At 42.4% G+C, this 21,495-nt stretch overlaps 3 non-coding genes across 3 annotated transcripts; all 3 read right to left on the bottom strand.

Moving 5' to 3' along the window:
- Positions 1-1,571: 1,571 nt before the first annotated feature.
- TRNAD-GUC (transfer RNA aspartic acid (anticodon GUC)) lies at positions 1,572-1,643 on the bottom strand. Its single transcript has one exon. It is a non-coding gene; the product is annotated as a tRNA-Asp (tRNA).
- Positions 1,644-3,686: 2,043 nt separating this feature from the next.
- TRNAD-GUC (transfer RNA aspartic acid (anticodon GUC)) lies at positions 3,687-3,758 on the bottom strand. Its single transcript has one exon. It is a non-coding gene; the product is annotated as a tRNA-Asp (tRNA).
- A 1,051-nt stretch (positions 3,759-4,809) lies between these two features.
- On the bottom strand, positions 4,810-4,881 carry TRNAD-GUC (transfer RNA aspartic acid (anticodon GUC)). Its single transcript has one exon. It is a non-coding gene; the product is annotated as a tRNA-Asp (tRNA).
- Between the last annotated feature and the right edge of the window lie 16,614 nt (positions 4,882-21,495).

Genomic DNA, 21,495 nt, shown 5'->3' with positions numbered 1-21,495 from the left:
TCATCTCATTTTCCAAGAGAATGCAGATGTAAAGTGTTTTTGATGGTACGCCTGTGCTTATTGAAATATTCAGGAATCAAAAAAGGGTCTTGACTCTTTACTCAGAAAGGCTGAGTCCAACTATACTTATTAAGCAAAAACAAAAGCCAATACTGGGATTGAGTTATAACAACGCTGGTATTTCAAAGGCAGGCTGTTTTGATTAAAGCAAAAACAACCTATTTGTATTTTGAATCAAATTTATTCTTTTTCATGAAAGTATCACTTTTTTTATATATCAGCACCTTATTTCTCGTGCATGGAAGATACAAAATGCAAATAACATACAATTATATATACAATATATACACACAAGTAATCAAACGATTTCAAACACACTTGGCCGTACATTCATACGTCATCCATTCACAACAATAGAAAAAATAATATTAGAAAACAGTGCGTCCAAGCAGCGGAAAGCAATTCAGTCCAAAATATTTCATTTCATATTTTTGCAAACTAGTTGTAGATGAAATTCTCACAAGCTCTCTTGTGACCCAAAATAAATGCAAAACAAGGTTGGCCAGATGCTGGACGTGAAAAGTGGTCAACGCGTTTCAAACCCCTGTAATTAGGGTGGGGTTCTCCTCAGGACCAGGTAGGTTCTTGCACAACGATAGGAAACGTAGTAAATGGTGGATAATCAAGTTATTCAGTCAGCTTGTGTTTTCAAGAGTGTGATCCCAGCAGCCGCTCTGTTTCAGTTCTTTGTTTACCGCTAAAAGATTACTGTTCAGGGCGTGGGCTCCTATTCAAGGCGGAACAACGGGAGCGGTAATACAACTCAGGCGGTTTCCATGTTTGACATCAAAGTTTCCTCGGATCCCCGTCGGGGAATTGAACCCCGGTCTCCAGCGTGACAGGCGGGGATACTGACCACTATACTAACGAAGACTTCTTGGCATCAGTTAAACAGTGCTCACCTCCTTGGGGTTAAGTCATACCCTAGATCAATTCACAGTATTGTAATAGGCAGATTTGCTGCTTTTGTTTAGGACAATTCATCTTTTTTCCTAAATATTTCAATACAGAAATTCATAGCCAAAAACTATCAGTATTATCAAGAAATTATTTCATTGAAATAAATATCTATCTATCGATCTGTCTACCTAGCTATCTTTCTAACTATCAATATATATATTTATATATATATATATATATATATCTATATAATCAGCTCACTTTACCATTTGCAGCTTATAACTATTAGCCACCAGGGGTCACTACTAACCAAAAACAGTCATTCTACTTGTAAATTGTGCCAATCGAGTGGAACAGCAGCCTAGGATTCACCACTGCTTCATCTCATTTTCCAAGAGAATGCAGATGTAAAGTGTTTTTGATGGTACGCCTGTGCATATTGAAATATTCAGTGCATATTATGAATTTCAGTTAACACATCAGTAAGCATTTTGTCCATCGGTGAATTCAACCTTTTTTCTCAATCGGAATAGGCAAGGATAATGACAGATATATTTTACAATGTTAGAAAGTACATCATTTTATTTAATTGTGTGAATAAAAGAAATCGCCTCCCCGTCGGGGAATTGAACCCCGGTCTCCCGCGTGACAGGCGGGGATACTGACCACTATACTAACGAGGACTTGTTGGCATCAGTTAAAAAGTGCTCACCTCCTTGGGGTTAAGGCATACCCTCGATCAATTCACAGTATTGTAATAGGCAGATGTGCTGCTTTTGGTTAGGACAAGTAATCTTTTTTCCTAAATATTACAATACAGAAATTCCTAGCCAAAAACAATCAGTATTATCAAGAAATTATTTCATTGAAATAAATATCTATCTATCGATCTGTCTATCTAGCTATCTTTCTAACTATCAATATATATATTTATATATATATATATATATCTATATAATCAGCTCACTTTACCATTTGCAGCTTATAACTATTAGCCACCAGGGGTCACTACTAACCAAAAGCAGTCATTCTACTTGTAAATTGTGCCAATCGAGTGGAACAGCAGCCTAGGATTCACCACTGCTTCATCTCATTTTCCAAGAGAATGCAGATGTAAAGTGTTTTTGATGGTACGCCTGTGCATATTGAAATATTCAGAGCATAATATGAATTTCAGTTAACACATCAGTAAGCATTTTGTTCATCAGTGAATTCAACCTTTTTTCTCAATCGGAATAGGCAAGGATAATGACAGATATATTTTACAATGTTAGAAAGTTCATTTTATTTAATTGTGTGAATAAAAGGAATCGCCTCCCCGTCGGGGAATTGAACCCCGGTCTCCAGCGTGACAGGCGGGGATACTGACCACTATACTAACGAGGACTTCTTGGCATCAGTTAAACAGTGCTCACCTCCTTGGGGTTAAGTCATACCCTCGATCAATTCACAGTATTGTAATAGGCAGATTTGCTGCTTTTGTTTAGGACAATTCATCTTTTTTCCTAAATATTTCAATACAGAAATTCATAGCCAAAAACTATCAGTATTATCAAGAAATTATTTCATTGAAATAAATATCTATCTATCGATCTGTCTACCTAGCTATCTTTCTAACTATCAATATATATATTTATATATATATATATATATATATCTATATAATCAGCTCACTTTACCATTTGCAGCTTATAACTATTAGCCACTAGGGGTCACTACTAACCAAAAGCAGTCATTCTACTTGTAAATTGTGCCAATCGAGTGGAACAGCAGCCTAGGATTCACCACTGCTTCATCTCATTTTCCAAGAGAATGCAGATGTAAAGTGTTTTTGATGGTACGCCTGTGCATATTGAAATATTCAGTGCATATTATGAATTTCAGTTAACACATCAGTAAGCATTTTGTCCATCGGTGAATTCAACCTTTTTTCTCAATCGGAATAGGCAAGGATAATGACAGATATATTTTACAATGTTAGAAAGTACATCATTTTATTTAATTGTGTGAATAAAAGGAATCGCCTCCCCGTCGGGGAATTGAACCACGGTCTCCCACGTGACAGGCGGGGATACTGACCACTATACTAACAAGGACTTATTGGCATCAGTTAAACAGTGCTCACCTCCTTGGGGTTAAGGCATACCCTCGATCAATTCACAGTATTGTAATAGGCAGATTTGCTGCTTTTGGTTAGGACAAGTCATCTTTTTTCCTACATATTTCAATACAGAAATTCCTAGCCAAAAACAATCAGTATTATCAAGAAATTATTTCATTGAAATAAATATCTATCTATCGATCTGTCTATCCAGCTATCTTTCTAACTATCAATATATATATTTATATATATATATATCTATATATTCAGCTCACTTTACCATTTGCAGCTTATAACTATTAGCCACCAGGAGTCACTACTAACCAAAAGCAGTCATTCTACTTGTAAATTGTGCCAATCGAGTGGAACAGCAGCCTAGGATTCACCACTGCTTCATCTCATTTTCCAAGAGAATGCAGATGTAAAGTGTTTTTGATGGTACGCCTGTGCATATTGAAATATTCAGAGCATATTATGAATGTCAGTTAACACATCAGTAAGCATTTTGGCCATCAGTGAATTCAACCTTTTTTCTCTATCGGAATAGGCAAGGATAATGACAGATATATTTTACAATGTTAGAAAGTACATCATTTTATTTAATTGTGTGAATAAAAGGAATCGCCTCCCCGTCGGGGAATTGAACCCCGGTCTCCCGCGTGACAGGCGGGGATACTGACCACTATACTAACGAGGACTTATTGGCATCAGTTAAACAGTGCTCACCTCCTTGACAGTTCCACTCAAGGAGGTGAGCAAGGAGATTGTGCCAATCGAGTGGAACAGCAGCCTAGGATTCACCACTGCTTCATCTCATTTTCCAAGAGAATGCAGATGTAAAGTGTTTTTGATGGTACGCCTGTGCATATTGAAATATTCAGAGCATATTATGAATTTCAGTTAACACATCAGTAAGCATTTTGTTCATCAGTGAATTCAACCTTTTTTCTCAATCGGAATAGGCAAGGATAATGACAGATATATTTTACAATGTTAGAAAGTTAATTTTATTTAATTGTGTGAATAAAAGGAATCGCCTCCACTTCTGGGAATTGAACCCCGGTCTCCCGCGTGACAGGCAGGGATACTGACCACTATACTAACGAGGACTTCTTGGCATCAGTTAAAAAGTGCTCACCTCCTTGGGGTTAAGGCATACCCTCGATCAATTCACAGTATTGTAATAGGCAGATGTGCTGCTTTTGGTTAGGACAAGTAATCTTTTTTCCTAAATATTTCAATACAGAAATTCCTAGCCAAAAACAATCAGTATTATCAAGAAATTATTTCATTGAAATAAATATCTATCTATCGATCTGTCTATCTAGCTATCTTTCTAACTATCAATATATATATTTATATATATATATATATATATATATATATATATAATCAGCTCACTTTACCATTTGCAGCTTATAACTATTAGCCACCAGGGGTCACTACTAACCAAAAGCAGTCATTCTACTTGTAAATTGTGCCAATCGAGTGGAACAGCAGCCTAGGATTCACCACTGCTTCATCTCATTTTCCAAGAGAATGCAGATGTAAAGTGTTTTTGATGGTACGCCTGTGCATATTGAAATATTCAGAGCATATTATGAATTTCAGTTAACACATCAGTAAGCATTTTGTTCATCAGTGAATTCAACCTTTTTTCTCAATCGGAATAGGCAAGGATAATGACAGATATATTTTACAATGTTAGAAAGGTCATTTTATTTAATTGTGTGAATAAAAGGAATCGCCTCCCCGTCGGGGAATTGAACCCCGGTCTCCCGCATGACAGGCGGGGATACTGACCACTATACTAACGAGGACTTATTGGCACCAGTTAAACAGTGCTCACCTCCTTGGGGTTAAGGCATACCCTCCATCAATTCACAGTATTGTAATAGGCAGATTTGCTGCTTTTGGTTAGGACAATTCATCTTTTTTCCTAAATATTTCAATACAGAAATTCCTAGCCAAAAACAATCAGTATTATCAAGAAATTATTTCATTGAAATAAATATCTATCTATCGATCTGTCTATCTGGCTATCTTTCTAACTATCAATATATATATTTATATATATCTATTACCTACTGGCGGTCGCCAGTAGGTATATATAGTTAGGATTTTTTCTCTATGGGTTTTTTGAAAATTCTATGTCTAATAACTTTGGCGTTTGTGGACGGAATTGGCTGAAATTTTCAGGAAAATGGCACATTTTGTTTCTGAGCAGCCCTTGAAAATTTGGGGGGGGTTCGTCCAGTGGGGGCCGAGAAAAAAGGGGGGTCCCAAAACGTGTTTTTAACATTGAGTTTTCCATAGGGCGGTTGGCCTCACTTTTAGCCCGAACGGCTGAATGGATTTGCACGAAACTTGGCAAAATTGTAGGGACTGGTAGCCCGATGTGCCTTTTGTAGGTCTCAATATATGTGCTCCAGTGGATTTTGAGAAATTAACGTTTAAAAAAAGATATATATCTGTAAGCGCGGACCAGGCAGCGCTCTGGTTCGCGGACTTTTCGCGCAACGGAGCTTTGTGAAGCGAAGCTGATTGGTTCTCCGGCGTCTGTCAACATTCCAAACAGTCTGTAGCGGCCGCCATCTTGTCTCTCGGTAGGATCGAGAGACAAGAGGAGGTCAAAACAAAGGGGGAAATAACTATAAGGGGGCATAGTAGATCCTCGCTGACCCCCTAGGTTTGATGTGGAGGTTTTAAAAGGGCCCCGCGGGGCAAAAAAAAATAATAAAAATAATAATTGAACGGCTGAATGGATTTGCACGAAACTTGGCAAAATATTAGGGACTGGTAGCCCGATGTGCCTTTGCTAGGTCTCAATATATGTGCTCCAGTGGATTTTGAGAAATTAACGTTCAAAAAAAGATATATATCTGTAACAGCGCTCCGCTTCGCGTACTTTTCGCGTTACGGAGCTTTGCGAAGCTGATTGGTTCTCCGGCGTCTGTCAACATTCCAAACAGTCCGTAGCGGCCGCCATCTTGTCTCTCGGTAGGATTGAGAGACAAGAGGAGGCCAAAGCGAAGGGGCAAATGACCATAAGGGGGCATAGTAGATCCTCGCTGACCCCCTAGGTTTGATGTGGAGGTTTTAAAAGGGCCCCGCGGGGCAAAAAAAAAAATAATAATAATAATCGAACGGCTGATGACCATAAGGGGGCATAGTAGATCCTCGCTGACCCCCTAGGTTTGATGTGGAGGTTTTAAAAGGGCCCCGCGGGGCAAAAAAAAATAATAATAATAATAATCGAACGGCTGAATGGATTTGCACGAAACTTGGTAAAATATTAGGGACTGGTAGCCCGATGTGCCTTTGCTATGTCTCAATATATGTGCTTCAGTGCATTTTGAGAAATTAACGTTCAAAAACAAGATATATATCTGTAACAGCGCTCCGCTTCGCGGAGATAAAATTATATGTGTATTACCTAGCTGTTGCTAACACCAGTTAGCGACGGCTAGTAGGAGATAGCGACCATCTTGGGTCCCACTTTGCATGTGAGTGATATTTATCACTAATGACATGCAAAGTGGGCATGCCAAGATGTTAGCGACTGGAAACAGTCGCTAACATCGCTATCTCCTATTATCAACTTTTGGAAATATTCGAGATAAGCGCGAATATCTCCAAAAAGTAACAGCTGCCCTGAGCAGTTCTTAGCCATGTTATCCAATGGGAGGTGGATAACATGGCTAAGAGCATTAGCTCGGTAATGCATGAATATCGCGGAGTTTTCAGCGACATTAATGCATTGCGCTCGTTTTTTATCGTATTTGCGATAAACCTTGATAATAGCAAGGTTTATCTGCGATAATTTCTGACGGTAAAAAAATCGTTGCTAAGCATCGTTAGGGATAAATATCGCTTAACCTTGGTAATATGCCCCAACGTCTGTTAACGTTCGATTCGAAGGAAATCAGGAATTGTTGAAAAACATTGTGTGCGCCATCTTGTCTTTTTTCAAATGCCACACTTTTGTCGTGCACGGCAGCCATTTTAGATGCCTTGACCAGACCCACTCTGTGCACGCTGTCGATCCTTAGCATGGCTCCCCACCCTCGCAAGCATCTCCCCCAGGCAGTGGTCACCCCCGCTCTCTGTTTTATGCATGGGTAATAAACCTCCCCCCATCTGCGCTGTTCTTCCCTGAGAATCACACCCTGTGCCCGCCCGACACCTCCCTTTCGCCCTATTCACTACCGCACCCTCTGACACTCCTTTTCCTCTGTGTCCGATTGTCCAGGCTGGTCCTAGGGTATCAGCTAGCCCTGCAGATGTAGTTTATGGCCACAGCTGTAAAGAATCACCCGTCTTCAAAGGAGTTATAGTAGATCAAGGCCCACACTCGATGAGATCCGTCACAGCAGAAGCGTTGCTATTATCTGAAAACCATTCTGTATTGTGATTGGGGAGGGGACCGAGCGTGAAGCGGAAGATTCCAGGGATGACTCTTTGTACATCAAAGTTTTTACAATTATGTGTCACATTAAAAATATATAGCACTCCGACAAAGTAGTAAGATTATAAAACTTTAATAATTTATAAATATATACAAGAAAACAAAAATAGTAATAACATATAAACATTTTTAGAGAAAAACAACGAAGTAGCGGTCGGCTGTGCGAATAGTCCCAACGCAGCACAACGTCCAGATTTCCGGCGTGGGGCGTCGCGGGGGGTGGGTCATCAGTAGCAAACTGTTGTGCGAATAGTTCCAAGGCAGCAGAACGCGCCGAAATCTAGATGACACAAAAGTGATGTCTAGTAAGTTGCCACCCAGCAAATAACGGCGTGGGGCGTCGCGGGGGGTGGGTCATCAGTAGCAAACTGTTGTGCGAATAGTTCCAAGGCAGCAGAACGATGGCACCAAGGTGATGTCCAGTAAGTTGCCGCACTGGTTTTGGTATCCTACAATGCTGCTCCGAATAACGGCGTGGGGCGCCCCGGGGGAGGCGGCGTGAACGGGCCTCTCCAGGTGGAGTCTCGTCTGTTGTAGTGGGGCCCCCCTTTACCGTTTCAGTTGCCATTCCGTCCGCTTTTGGTCCACTGTGTCAAAATCCGCCATTCAGCTGAGTTGCGCCCACTCTTGCGGTGCAGCGATAGGCGGCTGCCACAGGACTCTCAAAATGGTGGCAGGCTGTTTCCTTTTTGGGCCTGGTCCACTGAAATGGCCCTGGGACACCTTGGAAATCGGACGCTTGTCTGCTAGGTCTTGGACCCCATTCTCGAAAGCGTCCCCTCCGCCTTGAGAATTCATCAAAAGTTTTGGGGGCCCCGACTCCTGCAGGCTTCTGGTGGGGAGCGGCTGCCATGATTGCTCGCGGAATGACCACGACGGAGCCACGAGATGGTGGTGCTCTCATGGTGACGCCAGCTTCAGTCTGAAACATCCAGAAACAAGGTGGGGCTTTCATCGTTTGGGGGGAAAAAAAAGTTTTCATCCAATGAAAAGTGTTGTTTTTAGGTCATATGATCAAGCCTTCCATCATTAGGAAACCAAAAGTAAAATGAACCAATGAAAAGTTTTATAAACAAGTCACATGACCTGTTATGCGGCATAGGGTATAAAATGCGGAGAAAATACGTTGGCACGTGAGGCGGCGTCAGTAGCGGACCGATGTGCGAATAGGCCGAAGGCAATACAACGCGCCAAGATCCGGATGGCATCGAGGTGGTGTCATAGTTGAGAGTTCTGAGCAGCGGTTGTAACACTGTCTGAAGCTTATTTGCAGCTGCTGCAGCTTCACTACGCGCCAAGATCCGGATGGCACCGAGGTGGTGTGTAGGAAGTTGCCGCACTGGTGTGGCCATCCTACAATGCTGAAAGTCGGCGTGGGGCGCCCCGTTGGCCTGTGAGTTTGCGTCAGTAGCGGACCGATGTGCGAATAGGCCGAAGGCAGCACAACGCGCCAAGATCCGGATGGCACCGAGGTGGTGTCTAGTAAGTTGTCGCACTTCTGTGGCCATCCTACAATGTTGAAAGTCGGCGTGGGGCGCCCCGTTGGCCTGTGAGATGGTGTCAGTAGCGGACTGATGTGTGAATGGGGCCAAAGGCAGCGCAACAATATTTTCTACTATATTTCCGGTGTAGAAGAGACCACAAGGCGCTGAGATGCCAAGATCCGGATGGCACCGAGGTGGTGTCTTGCAAGTTGTGGTACTGGTGTGGCCATCCTACAATGCTGAAAGTCGGCGTGGGGCGCCCCGTTGGCCTGTGAGATGGCGTCAGTAGCGGACCGATGTGCGAATGGGGCCAAAGGCAGCGCAACAATATTTTCTGAATAGAAGACACCACAAGGCGCTGAGATGCCAAGATCCGGATGGCACCGAGGTGATGTCTAAGTTGCGGACTGATGTGCGAATGGGGCCAAAGGCAGCGTAACAATATTTTTTGTATGGAAGATACCACTAGGCGTTGAGATGCCAAGATTCGGATGGCACTGAGGTGATGTCTAGCAAGTTGGTGTGGTCATCCTACAATGCTGAAACTCGGCGTGGGTCACCCCATTAGCCTGTGAGATGGCGTCAGTAGCGGACCGATGTGCGAATAGGCCGAAGGCAGCACAACGCGCCAAGATCCGGATGTCACCGTGGTGGTTTCATAGTTGAGAGGCACTTCATCTGCAGTGGGGCGCCGAGATCCGGATGGCACCGAGGTGATGTCTAGCAAGTTGCTGTACTGGTGTGGTCATCCTACAATGCTGAAACTCGGCGTGGGTCGCCCCATTAGCCTGTGAGATGGCGTCAGTAGCGGACCGATGTGCGAATAGGCCGAAGGCAGCACAACGCGCCAAGATCCGGATGTCACCGTGGTGGTTTCATAGTTGAGAGGCACTTCATCTGCAGTGGGGCGCCGAGATCCGGATGGCACCGAGGTGATGTCTAGCAAGTTGCTGTACTGGTGTGGTCATCCTACAATGCTGAAACTCGGCGTGGGTCGCCCCATTAGCCTGTGAGATGGCGTCAGTAGCGGACCGATGTGCGAATAGGCCGAAGGCAGCACAACGCGCCAAGATCCGGATGTCACCGTGGTGGTTTCATAGTTGAGAGGCACTTCATCTGCAGTGGGGCGCCGAGATCCGGATGGCACCGAGGTGATGTCTAGCAAGTTGCTGTACTGGTGTGGTCATCCTACAATGCTGAAACTCGGCGTGGGTCGCCCAATTAGCCTGTGAGATGGCGTCAGTAGCGGACCGATGTGCGAATAGGCCGAAGGCAGCACAACGCGCCAAGATCCGGATGTCACCGTGGTGGTTTCATAGTTGAGAGGCACTTCATCTGCAGTGGGGCGCCGAGATCCGGATGGCACCGAGGTGATGTCTAGCAAGTTGCTGTACTTGTGTGGTCATCCTACAATGCTGAAACTCGGCGTGGGTCGCCCCATTAGCCTGTGAGATAGCAGTTCTTTGGATTTGGGCCTGGCTCGTCTGCTGTAGTGGGGCGCCCCTTTACCGTTTCAGTTGCCATTCAGCTGAGTTTCGGCTGCTCTTGATGCTACAGCGACAGGCGGCTGCAACCCCCATTAGCCTGTGAGATGGCGTCAGTAGCGGACCGATGTGCGAATAGGCCGAAGGCAGCACAACGCGCCAAGATCCGGATGTCACCGTGGTGGTTTCATAGTTGAGAGGCACTTCATCTGCAGTGGGGCGCCGAGATCCGGATGGCACCGAGGTGATGTCTAGCAAGTTGCTGTACTTGTGTGGTCATCCTACAATGCTGAAACTCGGCGTGGGTCGCCCCATTAGCCTGTGAGATAGCAGTTCTTTGGATTTGGGCCTGGCTCGTCTGCTGTAGTGGGGCGCCCCTTTACCGTTTCAGTTGCCATTCAGCTGAGTTTCGGCTGCTCTTGATGCTACAGCGACAGGCGGCTGCAACAGGACTCTCAAAATGGCGGCCTGTTCTTTGGATTTGGGCCTGGTCCACTAAAATGGGCCTGGGACATCTTAGAACTCGGACGCTCGATTTTTTTTTCCTTTCCTGTACATGCAAAAAAAGGTAAATGCCCGGTACGTTACACGCTTCATCTGCCACGATGAACTCTCTAGAGGAACCGAAAAAAAATATAGTTGTGGTAACTATACCATGCATTGTCATATGGAGAGGTGGCACCAATTAATTATAGTGCTGCATAAAAGAGAGATTTGGAGGAGAACCCCTGACCTGCTAGTACATTCATCAAAGAAGTGGCACTGAGAGCTTCAGAGGCAAGGGAAACGGTCCCAAATATTTAGAAGAACTTTGGAAAGATTAAAATGACATGTTTAGATTGTGGCAAATTTATTTCATGTGGACATCTGAGTGTTACTCTAATAAATACAGCATATGAACATCATCATAGTCGATGGTTGGTAGAGACATTTTGACTATATCCTGGACCTGCCCGTCCTCGCCCAAAATGGCGCCAGAATAAATGGGACTCGTAACTCCTTGTTGTGTACTGGTTGCAGAACCTTGAAATCACGAGATACGTATGCAGTTTTGAAGCACATGGCGGGCGGGGACGAGAATTGATTGAATATTTCGACATCCCTATTGATATTAAGTTCTGATGTGTTATTGATTACTGTACTGTTGAAAGTTCGAATTAACGTCACCCATGGTACTTGCCCGCAAATGTATATCTAGATAATTTTATTGTAACTGGCCCTGTCGTATTTTAATTATAAAATGTACGTCCACCGATTCCGTAACTGTTAGACACCTTAGTTCTTGCAACCTAATGGCCCGCCCGTTACGTTCCTCTACAGTGTAAATGTCTATTTATCATATACGATTACAGTTTGCTCCGTGGCCGGCCCACGTGGTTATAGGCTCGTATTTGTATAATGAAATTTTCACAATAAAGGTTTTTAAAAGAAAACATGGTAGTAGTATATACATTGGTAAAGTTTTTAATAATAGTCACTGTTTTAGCATCATTAAAAGGCAAGTGAAATAAAGCAGACCAATTACATGAAGGGTAAAAGGTATAATACGAAGGAACGCAGTAAAGATAAATGGTCAAGGGCTGTTGTGTTTTCTATTCCTGCAACAAAGTGATCGATAAGAATCTCATATTCAGGCGTATCGGCGACTAAGACAGCAGGTCGACCCTCTTTTGCTCAACGGCTCCGTCATGGGACGAAGAAACGCTCTTTTTCTCGAAAAAAGAATATATTTTACTTGCAGGACAGTTGTAAAATTTCCGGGAAAGTACATTAGCCTGGAACATTATAACATATATTTAAGAAAAAATAATGTTCGGAAGTAATGAAAAGCGTAATTTTTAGGTCATATGACCAAGCCTTTCATCATTACAATAAGAAAAGTAAAATGAACCAATGAAAAGTTTTATTAACAAGTCACATGACTTGTTATGCTTACGTTACGCGCTGCGCGCCCCGGATGACTTCCGGATGCGCTAACGCGGCGCGTCATATGACGCATTACGCGACAACGCAGGTACAGAATATAGTCAAAATGTCTCCACCAACCAGCGGTCGGAACACAACCCCTTTCAGCAGGTTAAATAGTTCTGTTAAATGACAACAGAAGGGACAGGCAACAAGAACCATCAGTCAAAGAGGGGAGGGCTAGTTCTTCTCTACCGGGTTACATTGGGGCGCTACCGGAACTGATCGAATTGGTAGTCTACAGTGTTTCTGGATGTTTCAGACTGAAGCTGGGGTTAGCATGAGAGCAGCACCATTTCGTAGCTCCGTCGTGGTCATTCCGCAACCAATCATGGCAGCCGTTCTTTATCGTTATTTTGGGCGGGGTGGGTGGCGGAGCCGAGCTGTTTTGCAGCCATCATTGTGTGGAGTTCAGTTCATCTCACTAGTTTTGTATTTGTCATGAGGGGTTGTTCCTAATGTTTCTATTTTAGCGAGGTCAAAAAGAGATCCCATTAGTGGCCTACTGATTTTGCTCGATTCCTTTTCTTTTTTTTTACACGATTTTTCGTTATCTGCAAAGACTAAACAGAGTATTGCGACTCTGTGTTTGTTTGTAAATAGAGAATGAACCAAAGAGAACTAATTCTAAAACAGTAAATACTTGGATAACAATGAATCAAATGGAGAGAGAAGCAGGCACGACGGATTACAATGGGGGCAAAGACCTGCGTTAACTACCTTTCACTATCTGCAAAGAGAGAGTACTCCTAATAGAAATGAGGGGGGGGGGGCACCATTCAAAGCAGATCAGTGTGCATAAACACGAAAATGTTTTCACTTACCACGTACTTGACATTCGACAGCTTATGATATTTGCTATTAAAAAACCATTGAAATTCACTGAAAAAACCATAGGTTATAGACCATATATAGTTAGGAATTAGCATTTACAAAACCTTGAAAATTCACTGAAAAAACCATAGGTTATAGACCATATATAGTTAGGAATTAGCATTTAAAAAACCTTATTTTACTCACACAAAACCATTGAAATTCCATATATAGTTAGTTGCACTAACTATATATCGCGCACCCGCAATCCACTGCTGATCATGTCACATATTACATCATTCATGACATGGTCAGTGACATCACTGATGACATCTCAAATGACATCACTGATGACATCTCACTTGACATCAATGATCACATCACTGATGATATCATTCATGTGATAATACAATGCATCTCCTCACACTCTAATATAACCTCCGTTACACCCAGTGTTAAATAGAGAGTATCATTTTTGAAACCATTGACACACCAATACTAGTTACTACATACGCACTCACTGATTCCTATGTCTACACACACATTCACTCATACAATCATTCATACATACAATCACTCATCTTTACAACACTATCATATGCACTCATACACCTATACAGACACTCACACTCTGCCACTCATCCATGGAGTTACTCACACACCTAGTCAGTCCTGAAAAGAATCAATCACACTTCCATTTTCTCATCTATACAGTTAAACACAGAACACCTTACATTTTTGAAACATATACTAACACATAGTTACTCTCTTATAGAATCACTGATACAAGTACACATTGATCTGCACAGAGTCACACACCTCCCAGCCAGCCATACACACACTCAGTCTCCCATACAAATACTTGTGCAACCAATCAATAACCCATATAGCTACTTATATAGCTACTGATTAACACGTGCAGCAGCTTGCACAACAACAGACATACTGATGCACACTTTTAGACAGTTTAGTCACTAACCCGTGCATTCAGTAAGACGCATTTAATCACTCACTCATACAGTCAATCACGCACCTACTAAAACCTTTATTCAGACACTTATACATCCACTCATTCTTCAATATGTAAAACATATTTAAACTTTACAGAAACACATAATCACTGGATGTTGTCATCAGTGATGTCACTGACCATGTCATGAATGATGTAATATGTGACATGATCAGCAGTGGATTGCGGGTGCGCGATATATAGTTAGTGCAACTAACTATATATGGAATTTCAATGGTTTTGTGTGAGTAAAATAAGGTTTTTTAAATGCTAATTCCTAACTATATATGGTCTATAACCTATGGTTTTTTCAGTGAATATATATATATATAATCAGCTCACTTTACCATTTGCAGCTTATAATTATTAGCCACCAGGGGTCACTACTAACCAAAAGCAGTCATTCTACTTGTAAATTGTGCCAATCGAGTGGAACAGCAGCCTAGGATTCACCACTGCTTCATCTCATTTTCCAAGAGAATGCAGATGTAAAGTGTTTTTGATGGTACGCCTGTGCATATTGAAATATTCAGAGCATATTCTGAATTTCAGTTAACACATCAGTAAGCATTTTGTCCATCGGTGAATTCAACCTTTTTTCTCAATCGGAATAGGCAAGGATAATGACAGATATATTTTACAATGTTAGAAAGTACATCATTTTATTTAATTGTGTGAATAAAAGGAATCGCCTCCCCGTCGGGGAATTGAACCCCGGTCTCCCGCGTGACAGGCGGGGATACTGACCACTATACTAACGACGACTTATTGGCATCAGTTAAACAGTGCTCACCTCCTTGGGGTTAAGGCATACCCTCGATCAATTCACAGTATTGTAATAGGCAGATTTGCTGCTTTTGGTTAGGACAAGTAATCTTTTTTCCTAAATATTACAATACAGAAATTCCTAGCCAAAAACAATCAGTTTTATCAAGAAATTATATCATTGAAATAAATATCTATCTATCGATCTGTCTATCTGGCTATCTTTCTAACTATCAATATATATATTTATATATATCTATATATATATATTCACTGAAAAAACCATAGGTTATAGACCATATATAGTTAGGAATTAGCATTTACAAAACCTTGAAAATTCACTGAAAAAACCATAGGTTATAGACCATATATAGTTAGGAATTAGCATTTACAAAACCTTGAAAATTCACTGAAAAAAACATAGGTTATAGACCATATATAGTTAGGAATTAGCATTTAAAAAACCTTATTTTACTCACACAAAACCATTGAAATTCCATATATAGTTAGTTGCACTAACTATATATCGCGCACCCGCAATCCACTGCTGATGATGTCACATATTACATCATTCATGACATGGTCAGTGACATCACTGATGACATCACTGATGACATCTCAAATGACATCACTGATGACATCATCCAGTGACTGTGTGTTTCTGTAAAGTTTAAATATGTTTTACATATTGAAGAATGAGTAGATGTAGAAGTGTCTGGATGAAGGATTTAGTAGGTGCGTGACTGAATGTATGAGTGAGTGATTAAATGTGTCTCACTGAGTGCATGGGTTAGTGACTAAACTGTCTTAATTTGTGCATCATTATGTCTGTTGTTCTGTAAACTGCTGCATGTGTTGATCAGTAGCTATATGAGTAACTATATGGGTTATTGATTGATTGCCCAAGTATTTGTATGGGAGACTGAGTGTGTGTGTGCCTGGCTGGGAGGTGTGTGACTCTGTGCAGATCAATGTGTACTTGTATCAATGATTGTATAAGAGAGTAATTATGTGTTAGTATATGTTTCAAAATGTAAGGTGCTCTATGTTTAACTGTATAGATTAGAAAATGGAAGTGTGATTGATTCTTTACAGGACTGACTAGGTGTGTGAGTAACTCCATGGATGAGTGACAGAGTGTGAGAGTCTGTATAGGTGTATGAGTGCATATGATAGTGTTGTAAAGATGAGTGATTGTATGTATGAATGATTGTATGGGTAAATGAGTGAATGTGTGTGTAAACATAGGAATCACTGAGTGCGTATGTAGTAACTAGTATTGGTGTGTCAATGGTTTCAAAAATTATACTCTGTATTTAACACTGGGTGAAACAGAGGTTATATTAAAGTGTGAGGAGATGCATTGTATTGTCACATGAATGATATCATCAGTGATGTGGTCATTGATGTCAAATGAGATGTCATCAGTGATGTCATCAGTGATGTCATTTGAGATGTCATCAGTGATGTCATCAGTGATGTCACTGACCATGTCATGAATGATGTAATATGTGACATCATCAGCAGTGGATTGCGGGTGCGCGATATATAGTTAGTGCAACTAACTATATATGGAATTTCAATGGTTTTGTGTGAGTAAAATAAGGTTTTTTAAATGCTAATTCCTAACTATATATGGTCTATAACCTATGGTTTTTTCAGTGAATTTTCAAGGTTTTGTAAATGCTAATTCCTAACTATATATGGTCTATAACCTATGGTTTTTTCAGTGAATTTTCAAGGTTTTGTAAATGCTAATTCCTAACTATATATGGTCTATAACCTATGGTTTTTTCAGTGAATTTCAATGGTTTTTTAATACCAAATATCATAAGCTGTCGAATGTCAAGTACGTGGTAAGTAAAAACATTTTCGTGTTTATGCACACTGATCTGCTTTGATTGCTGCCCCCCACCCCTCATTTCTATTAGGAGTACTCTCTCTTTGCAGATAGTGAAGGGTAGTTAACGCAGCCCTTTGCCCCCTTTGTAATCCGTCGTGCCTGCTTCTCTCTCCATTTGATTGATTGTTCTCTTTGGTTCATTCTCTATTTACAAACAAGCACAGAGTCGCAATACTCTGTTTAGTCTTTGCAGATAGCGAAAAATCGTGTAAAAAAACAAAAGGAATCGAGCAAAATCAGTAGGCCACTAATGGGATCTCTTTTGACCTCGCTAAAATAGAAACATTAGGAACAACCTGTTGAAAATAGCAATGCGTATGTATATAAGCGACGTTCATTTGTGTTCACAGTACCCCTTGTTGATTGTTTCAATCGAGCATTGAATTGTTCGAAGTTAATTCTCTTAAGGATCTTCTCTACCTGCAAACGAGGAAGAATAGGAATATTCTATCTCCCTTTGCAGATAGTGAAGGGTAGGTAACGCAAGCCTTTAACACGTCGTACCTATTTCATTCCTCATTGATTGATTGATTGTCCGAACATTGACTGTTTGGGAATTAGTTCTTTTTGGAGGTATTCCCTGTTTGCAAATAAACGTAGGAAAATCTTTGCAAGTAGTGAAAGGGTACGTAATGCGGACCGTTCTCCCCCGTTGTAATCTGTCATGCCTATCTACTCCCCACTGATTGATGCACCTTTTTCACCCGGACCATTTACTAGAGATACGTCATCTGGCCCGACCAGAGAGCACCCCTAGTGAAAAGGACATATGCAATAATAACGAAGTGATCACTGTATCCTGTTAACAGAAACTTTACCATGAAACAACCTGGAAAGAAAAAAATAGGAAAACAAAAATCAGTAGGCCACTGATGAACATGAACTTTTATTAAACAACGAACAAAGAAACGATAACATAACGTAATGATAAAACCTATTAATGTCCTAGAAACAAGAAAACGTTAAAATATGCCAGTGGTGAGAGACCAGAAAAACAGTAAGAGAAACCAAATCACCCCTCGCTGTCCCACCGCCTGCCACGCCAAAAAAATCGATAGACTAGGGAAAATGCAAGTCAGTAGAACATCCACCCCCACTCTGGAAACTTCCAAGGTGGGGCAGGGTTCCGGCTACGCCCAGCCGGGAGCAGCCCATATAAGGCAGGTCCTGCTGCAACGCCTCGGCCAGGAGATCCTAACGTAGGGTGTAGCCAAAGGAGAGGCCGAGGCCAGCGGGACCCGGCCAGGGGATTGCCTTTACAACGCTGAACAGTTGCAGGGGGGGGGAATGTCTCCTCGACCCTCCCCTCTCTCTCCCAGTCCGGCCGCGGTGGCCCTTGAGAGTTGCAGGTAGTCCCGCCACATGCTCTTCCGGTCCGACCTCCAACGGTCGGGGGGCCGAGGCCGACGGGATCCGGCTGCAGCCGATAAACCAAGAAACCCGTTCATGGGGCCAGAGCCAGGGGCGTCCGGCCGACATCCAACGGAAGCCTGGCCCGAAGACGGACGGGACACTTCTTTCTTTTATAATGGCTGCGACAACACTGGGGGGGGATGTCTTGCACATGCCTCCGACCCCCCCCTCGTCCTCATCGCCTGGTCCGGCCATAACAAATCTCAAGCGAGACGCCGTGGGGTGCACTGGGAGGGAGAGACGGTGCGAACAGGCCTCTCCCGCCTCCCCAGGTGGAGACTTCCCAGCTGCACCCTCAGCGCTCCAGGCGCCCGGAAAACGGTTCTTCCACTGTGGCCATGCTGCAACGTCTCGCCCGGCAGGGTGGAGCCCGTCCGCTCATGTGACCCCGCGATCGCCGGTAGCTGCCGAACTCTCAAAATGGCGGTCGACCTGGCAAGAGCGGGCCCAGCATAAAGAAATGGCCCGGTCACTGGTTGACTCCACCACCGTAGTCCTCCACGACCTTGAAGATTCTAGAGGAGCCGCGAGAGTCTCCGACCCCCGATGGGGAATGACTGCCATGATCGCCCGTGGAGTGACGAAACTGTATCCGAGGGACGTCGGCGCTCCCATGCTGGCGCCAGCCTCACTTTGAATTACTAGAATCCTGCAGACCTCACTTCCGGTGAAAGCACAGTGTGACCCGGTAGGAAAAATTATTGCACCCCCTCCCCTTTTTGACTGATAGTTCAAACCACCGATCCTTTCCTTTGCCCTTTTAACGGAACTTTGGACTGCCTCCCCCTCTTTTACATTTTCTAGAGAAAACAAAACATTAACCACTACATTAGCATAGCAGTTGACACCAGAACTGTTTTCAAATTGAAAACCAACAACATCTTCAACAGAATCCTTTTTGTTTCTGCTGTGACCCTGCTACAGCACAGGCATTGTCCCCAGCAGTAATTCTGCATTGCCGGTAAGAATAGCTGTGGTGCCTACTGGACTCACTCACCCCCGCGGCGCCCCACGCCGTTTTTTGCTGGGCGGCAACTTACTAGACATCACTTTCGTGCCATCTAGATTTCAGCGCGTTCTGCTGCCTTGGAACTATTCGCACAACAGACCGCTACTGACAAGAATATTTCATTATTGGTGCTGTCAATTTCAATAAATCTATTGGATAATTAAAAAGAAATTGCCACGGTCTCTTCGTTGTTTAAATGTTTTTACTGTTTTTGTTTTGTTGTATATATTTATATGTTATTAAAGTTTTATATACCTACTACTTTGTTGGAGTGCTATATATTTTTAATGTGACACATAATTGTAAAAACTTTGATGTACAAAGAGTCATTCCTGGAATCTTCCGCTTCAGGCTCGGTCCCCTCCCCAATCACAATACAGGATGGTTTTCAGATAGTAGGAACACGTGTGGTGTGACGGATCTCATCGAGTGTGGGCCTTGATCTACTATAACTCCTTTGAAGAGGGGTGATTCTTTACAGCTGGGGCCATAAACTACATCTGCAGGGCTAGCTGATAGCCTGGACAATCGGACACAGAGAAAGAGGAGTGTCAGAGGGTGCGGTAGTGAATAGGGCGAAAGGGAGGTGTCGGGCGGGCACAGAGTGTGATTCTCAGGGAAGAGCAGCGCAGATGGGGGGAGGTTTATTGCCCATGCATAAGACAGAGAGCGGTGGTGACCAGTGCCTAGGGAAGATGCTTGCGTGGGTGAGGAGCCATGCTACGAATCAACAGCGTGCAGAGAGTGGGTCTGGTCAAGGCATCTAAAATGGCTGCCGTGCACGACAAAAGTGTGGCATTTCAAAAAAGGCAAGATGGCGCAGACAATGTTTTTCAACACTTCCTCATTTCCTTCGAATCGAACGTTAACAGACGTTGGGGCATATTACCAAAGTTAAGCGATATTTATCGCTAACGATGCTTACCAACCAATTTTTTACCACTAAGCATCGTCAGAAATTATCGAAGATAAACCTTACTATTATCAAGGTTTGTCGCAAATGCGATAATAAACGGCCGCAATGCATGAATATCGCTAAAAACTCAGCGATATTCATGCATTACCGAGCTAATGCTCTTAGCCATGTTATCCACCTCCCATTGGATAACATGGCTAAGAACTACTCAGGGCAGGTGTTACTTTTTGGAGATATTCGCGCTTAGCGCGAATATCTCCAAAAGTTGGTAATAGGAGATAGATATCTTGCATGTTGTAATGCAAGTTATTGTGGTATATGGAACTCATACCATAATCTCTCAGGAAAGCAGAAACTGATCCTTTTGGGACCGCCTAAAAAGGCCTAGGGGGTGAGGAGTACTCTACTTTGCCCCCTTTTCACGTTCCGAACTATTTTATTTTACTCTCTTCTGTAATTACACAAAATACCAGCGATAAGATGCATCGGAGACACACAGTGAGAGAAAGGAGGCCGGAGATGAAGAAGACATGTCAAATACACATTGGAGATAATATAGTGGCAGAAGGGAAGTAAATATGAGTAAACTTACCATGTAACATAAAAATGTTGCACTCTATACTATAAGTCGCATTTTATACTACAATCACTTCGCTACAACCTCATAAATTAAAAATAAAAATGAATAATGTCTCAAACAATTTTTGATTTCTAAATATAAATTTATTCTTCAGAATTTTCTAAATTTGAAAGAACTAGTAACATGTCCTCATCAGCAATGTCCTCATTAAAAGTCTCCAATGATGATTCTTGTAACTCTATGGTCTCCAAACACTCGATAAATTCGCCATCAAGAGATTGATCAAAAAAATCATTCAAGTCATCTCCTCCTTGTGACAATATTTCATTATTGGTGCTGTCAATTTCAATCAATGTAGTGGAATCATTCAAGTCATCTCCTCGTGACAATATTTCATTATTGGTGCTCTCAATTTCAATCAATGTAGTGGAATCATTCAAGTCATCTCCTCCTTGTGACAATATTTCATTATTGGTGCTGTCCATTTCAATCAATCTAATGGAATCATACAAGCCATCTCCTCCTTGTGACAATATTTCATTATTGGTGCTCTCAATTTCAATCAATGTAGTGGAATCATTCAAGTCATCTCCTTGTGACAATATTTCATTCTTGGTGCTGTCCA

Source organism: Lissotriton helveticus, chromosome 1_2, assembly GCF_964261635.1.
Source record: "Lissotriton helveticus chromosome 1_2, aLisHel1.1, whole genome shotgun sequence".
NCBI lineage: Eukaryota > Metazoa > Chordata > Amphibia > Caudata > Salamandridae > Lissotriton > Lissotriton helveticus.
The sequence above is the reverse complement of the archived record's forward strand: the minus strand, read 5'-3'. Positions and strand labels throughout refer to the sequence as shown.